The sequence below is a fragment of the Oreochromis aureus genome, linkage group 7, assembly GCF_013358895.1.
Source record: "Oreochromis aureus strain Israel breed Guangdong linkage group 7, ZZ_aureus, whole genome shotgun sequence".
NCBI classification, from domain to species: domain Eukaryota; kingdom Metazoa; phylum Chordata; class Actinopteri; order Cichliformes; family Cichlidae; genus Oreochromis; species Oreochromis aureus.
In genome coordinates this window covers 62,758,269-62,764,384 of record NC_052948.1, presented here as the reverse complement: position 1 = coordinate 62,764,384, position 6,116 = coordinate 62,758,269, and the positions used below count along the sequence as shown (strand labels likewise).

General features: G+C 43.6%; 1 long non-coding RNA gene across 1 annotated transcript; it reads right to left on the bottom strand.

Annotated features, from left to right (window-relative positions):
• Positions 1–3,810: 3,810 nt before the first annotated feature.
• On the bottom strand, positions 3,811–5,741 carry LOC120441243. The gene is made up of 2 exons (XR_005613913.1): positions 5,556–5,741; positions 3,811–3,985 (listed from the first exon to the last, which is right to left on the bottom strand). It is a non-coding gene; the product is annotated as an uncharacterized LOC120441243 (long non-coding RNA).
• Between the last annotated feature and the right edge of the window lie 375 nt (positions 5,742–6,116).

Sequence of the window (6,116 nt, the reverse complement as noted above, 5' to 3'; positions counted from 1 at the left end):
CACACACACACACACACACACACACACACACACACACACACACACACACAGTGGGGCATTGTAAGTTCATGGGAGACATTGAACAGATGGTGAGACTCCCTGAAAGTTGACTCTGTTCATCTGGACGTTTTCAGTGGGAGAAACGTTTCATCACTCATCCAAGTGACTTCTTCAGTCTCAGCTGACTGCAGGTTTCCCCAATCTTATAAACAGTACATTGATGCTGAAACTAGCACCACTGAAGGAACAATGGACTGAGAGGTCAGATCCTTGATCGTTAATATGCAAATTTTCATGACCATTGATCAACAACCACTGATCAAAGGTCACTGGTCAGTGGCCATGAGTCCCATTCACAGAGAGTTGGGGAATGGCTGCAATCACAGCATTGTAAGATGGTGACAGATGTACCCTTTGGCCCCTTCTCAGAGATGGTCTTTCCCTTTTCACGTAAATGGCCTCCTTGACTCCGCGCTCAAACCAGCGTTCCTCCCTGTCCGGGATGTGTACATCCTCATCATTGAAAGAGTGTCCACTGGCCTGTAGGTGTAAATAGACTGCAGAGTCCTGGCCTGACAAGGTGGAAACAGTACTTAAACTTTTACTAGAGTACTTTTTTAACAGTAGCATTTGCACATCTACTTCAGCACAGACATTGGTCAAAAGTACAAATCATTAAGCGGTGCTTAATTTTCAGACAACTGGTCCAAAATTAGAGGTGAATAGGAGGAAGAAAACATAACAAAGAAATCAACTAAATTATAGCCTCCACACATTGTCTGACTTCTGTGAGCTGAATTATTGTACGATAATGCAGTTACAGTTTTTGCTTTATGTCCATTTATCCTCCCAGTGTGGTCATGGCTGCTGCCAGCTGTCTGCTGTCTGAAGACCAGTTTCTGTGCTGCATCTGTCTGGAAGTGTTCACAGATCCAGTCAGTACACCATGTGGACACAACTTCTGCAAGAACTGCATCACTCAGCACTGGAACAGCAGTCCTCTGTGTCAGTGTCCAGTCTGTAAAAGGAAGTACTACACAAGACCCGAGCTCCATGTCAATACTTTCATCTCTGAGATGGCTGCTCAGTTCAAGCTGTCAGCTCAGCAGGAAGCCAGCAGCAGCAGCAGGAGGAGATCAGAGCAACAGTCTGCTAAACCAGGAGAAGTTCTCTGTGATGTTTGTACTGGGACCAAACTGAAGGCTCTGAAGTCCTGTCTGGTGTGTCTGACCTCCTACTGTGAGACTCACCTGCAGCCTCATCAGACTGTTTCAGGCCTGAAGAGACATCAGCTGATCGACCCTGTTAAGAACCTGGAAAGAAGGATATGTTCAAAACATGATAAACTGCTGGAGATGTTCTGCAAGTCCGATCAGATGTGTGTTCTGTGTTGTGTGCTCTGTTTCAGACCACAAGCGCTTATGATGTTGTTCCTCTGAAAGAGGAATACAAAGTGAAGAAGGCAGGGCTGGTGAAGAAACAGGCTGAAATTCAAGGAATGATCCTGAAGAGACTGGAGAAGGTTCAGGAGGTTAAACGCCTCTGTGCAGCTCAGTAAGGAAGAGGCAGACAGAGAGCTGGAGGGGTGTGTTCAGTTCTTTGCTGATTTGATGGAGTCTATAGAGATAGGTCTGAATGAGCTGACAGAGGCGGTCAAAGAGAAGCAGAGAACAGCAGAGAAACAGGCTGCAGACTTCATCAAGGAGCTCGAGCAGGAAATCTTTGAGCTGACGAAGAGAAGCTCTGAGATGGATCAACTCTCAAGCTCAGAAGACCACCTCCAGTTCATCCACAACTTCTCTTCTGTGAAAACTGTTCCACCCACTAAAGACTGGACCAACACCAGTATCCATCCACCTTCATATGAAGGGATGGTGGTGAGAGCTGTGAGTCAGGTGGAGAAGAAGCTAAATGACCAGATGAAGAGTCTGTTTGAGGACGAGCTGAAGAGAGTCCAGTGGTACAGATGTTATGCCATGCTTGATCCTGATACGGTTCACCCCAGACCCCCAGTATAAAGGGAATGATTGTAGATGTGTGTTATCAAATCTGGGTTACTCTTCTGGAAGATTTTATTTTGAGGTCAAGGTTGACAAGTGGTCTACGTGGACTTTAGGAGTGACCAGAAAGGATAATGTGAAAGGACAAGTCCAGCTGAGTTCCAGCAACGGTTTCTGGACTTTATGTTTGTGCTCTGATGGGTATGTCGTTTCCACGGAGCCGGCAGTCCACCTGTCCCTGAGGTCGAAGCCTGAGAAGGTGGGCGTGTACGTCCACTACGACGAGGGTCTGGTCTGCTTTTATGACGTCAGCACTGCAGCTCTTATCTACTCCTTCTCTGACTGCTCCTTCACTGAGAAGCTCTACCTGTTCTTCAGTCCCTGTTCCAATGATGGTAATAACATCCACACTGGTGGGTTCGGCTGCGTAATACAATAAACAGAATGATAATGATGTGCACACCTTTTTTATATTTATCAACTTTTTTCAAGATTTTGTGTCATAATCTGTTTTATGATGTACAAGCACTTCCTTTAAGCTCCTAGGACCCAAACTCTTTCATGGCATGCATTTTGAATTTCTCTTTGCTATATATGGTACGTCCTGGGTCATGAAGCCAGAGTTTTGAGTTTCTGTAGAATCTGAGTCTTTGATTATTATTCTATGTTCTGTTTGGTTCTTAGTTTATTATTTACTTAATTGTCCTGTCCTGTTCTGTTATGCTGAGGTTTCTGATCTGGGAGAAGCAAAAAAAAAAGAAAAAAGAATTGCTTTGTTTCAGCAACTCTTGATGAAGTTTTTTGTACCAAATAACTGCAAATAAAATGTCCTTTTGCAATGGAAGAAGTTGTAAGGAAGTCTGTTTGCAGCACTTCTGTTCCAGCCATCACAGATAAATAAATTCAGTGGCGATCAAGAAATGGAACTGGAAGCACAAAAATGGTTAAGCTACAAACCCGTACACAAATAACATTTACCAGCATCCACAGCCATCCTCTGAACTGGCACATTACAAACACTAAACGAAAAGCATCTTTGTTCCAAAGATTTTAGTGCTTTAAAATGGTTTTTATGAAGAGTTTGTGTTTTTCTGAAAATGTGTACAATTAAAATTTTATAAAAGTCATCATAGTTTTATTTGACTGTTAGTTTTGATTATGTACAGTGCTTAAGAACTTTATCAGACCAAGTGTTTTAAAATCTGCCAAAAAAGCTGTTTAAAAGAAGAAAACTGTTTGGTAGGTAAATAAACAGAATTCACATTTTTATACCAAAATTTGAGCCGTCACTCACCGTACACCATCATCATTTTTGTATAAGTAGATGTTCTTTGGACAACTGAATGACCATGAACCTAAAAGTATTTCATGTATTTAATTGCAAACATTGTTTTGTCTTTGTTGCTGTTGTGTCATTTTTCCTTTCACATATTTTCCTATAAAAGGAACGCGGTGGTGATGTCAGGAGGATTGGTTATCCACAGGAACTCCACACACTTGACCATCAGTTGATCAAAAAGAAGAGGATGTTCAATGAACGCAAAGGTGTCCCAAAGACTCACTGGATTTATCTGTACAGTGACCTTGAGATGACCACCAACACTGGCATACACATTCACAGTGTGTATCAGTGTTGTTGTAGTGTGAAGATGTGGTTCAAGGGTCAATATTTACCAATAAACTTAAACAATAAGTTTTAATCAAAGAATCATGTTGTCATAAAACCTTGAGCCAGAGATATTCGTAAGGAGAAAGGATTTCTTCATGTTTTGAGGAAGTGCTGAAGACTGAAGTGACACAACTTCAACTTTATGAATGACACTGATTGATTTTATTATTTTGATATGATGTTGCATTTATTAATGATGGCTGCTGCTCCTGTCTCTTCCATCAGGTGAAGAATGCTGCTCATGCTCGTCCGGCAGGTCCTGCTTCTCCGGTCGCTTCTCCAGCCGCTCCTGCTCCTCCTTCAGTTCCTGTTGCTCCTGCATGAACAGGAAAAACGCGTGGGAGCAGCGCCCTCTCGCATATGCGCGAAAGGGCGCTGCTCCCACGCCATCACATAAAATCCAGGCGCACAAGATTACCCACTCCGAGCCCTTCCTGCACGCGTGCAAGAGCGCGCCACGCCCACGCCACCACGCAATCCAGTCCACCTCTCAAACACGCACCAGATTACACCACTCCGAGCTCCTCGTGCACGCGCGCGAGAGTGCGCCACAACCAGCCACCACTCAATCCGGGGCACCTCTCACACGCGCACTGAGGAAAGGTCCATAACCTGGTCCGGGAGAGGGGATTCAGGAGGTTCAACGCTGGAACGTTGAACCTCACACTCTGAGCTACTCCTGCACGCGCGCAAGAGGGTGCCACACCCAGCCCACCACTCAATCCGGGCCACCTCTTGCACGCGCACAAGATTACGCCACTCGGAGCTCGTCCAGCAAATGGGCGAGAGGGGGCCACACCCAGCCCACTCCTCAATCCGGGCCACCTCTCACAAACCCACCGAGGAACGATCCATAACCTGGTCCGGGAGGGGGGGGAGGAGGTTCAACGTTCCAGCGTTGAACCTCACACTCAAGCTCCTCCTGCACGCGCGCGAGAGAGTGCCACAATGGCCCATCTCTCGCACACGCAACAAGATTACGCCACCCGAGCCCTCCTACACGCGCGCGAGAGGGGCCACACCCAGCCCACCACTCAATCCGGGCCACCTCTCGCACGCGCATCAGATTACACCACTCCGAGCTGCTCCTGCACGCGCACAGGATTACACCACTCCCACGCCACAAAAACACTCCGGTCCCCTCCACACTGAGTTTAGAAAAGTTTAACATTAACGTGGACACTGCATGTCCCCTTAACATTTCCACTTTAGCAAATGTCACTTGCCGAGCGGTCCTTACTGCACTCTTCAAAAGGTTTCACTCTATTAATAATATGACAACATTCATTTGAACAAAACACATTCTAATTAAAATAATCGTCCTGGTTTATGGCACAAATCTCACTTTTTTTTATGAAATAAAATTAAAACACACACACACACACGCACACACACGCGCGCGCGCGCACGCGCACGCATAGTTTCTGTAGCCAAACAACAAAAGATAAAATATCCTAAGAAACATTTTCATTCCTCTTTGTTAGATTTTAGCAGTTACTCAGAGTCTAGCAGTAGGCAGGAAAATGAAAACAAACGTGGTTTGTGTAAGAACAGGCTGTAAGATAGTACTTGCTTTGTCATATCACACTAAATGGATTACAGAATGTGAGCACCCATGTACAAATGCCTCTATCTACTAAGCCAAACTTATTTACTTCAGTAAAATTATTAATAATCCAGTAAGATAATACACGCAATGCAAAGACTTGCTGAAGTAGTATATATACTAGTATATATACTACTTCAGCAAGTTGTCTTTTGTAACCGTTGTGTAAAAACCTGTACAAGTCTCTACTGTGTTTAGAAAAGTTTAACATTGACGTGGACACTACATGTCCCCTTAAAATTTCCACTTTAGCAAATGTCACTTGCCAAGCGGTCCTTACCTTAGGGAATAATCTTTTTTTCCTTTTCTTTCCTCTCCTCTCTTTTTCTCCTCTGTAATCCACAGCAAAGTGTATGTAAATCCTGCAAGCACTTTTCAAAATGTTTCATTCTATTAATGTTGCGATGACAACATTCATTTGAACAAAAACCATTCTAAAGGCGTCTGACACATTTGCTAAGCTCCACCCCCGGTTGATGTTGAGAAGAAATAATCAACCTGGTTTCTAGATTTCAAAATGTCATGTTTTTGTCGTCTAAAGCTAAAGCCTACTATTGTCACAAGGGGGCGCTCTGATGCAGTTTTGCGTTACGATGTCCTTATGTCTTGTGCGCGGAAGCATTGTTTTTTTCACTTTTAAAAACTTTATTTAGAGCAAAGACAATGACAATCTCAAACAAACAGTGAATCATTGAATCTTTCACAACATATCACACTTTTTTTTCTTAATCAGAGGATTATTGCAGCATTGTAGTTGGTATGTCACAGTCAAACTAACAATAATTGTAACTAAGTATATAAAAAAGTAAAAATAACTAAATAAGTAAATAAATTAGAAAAA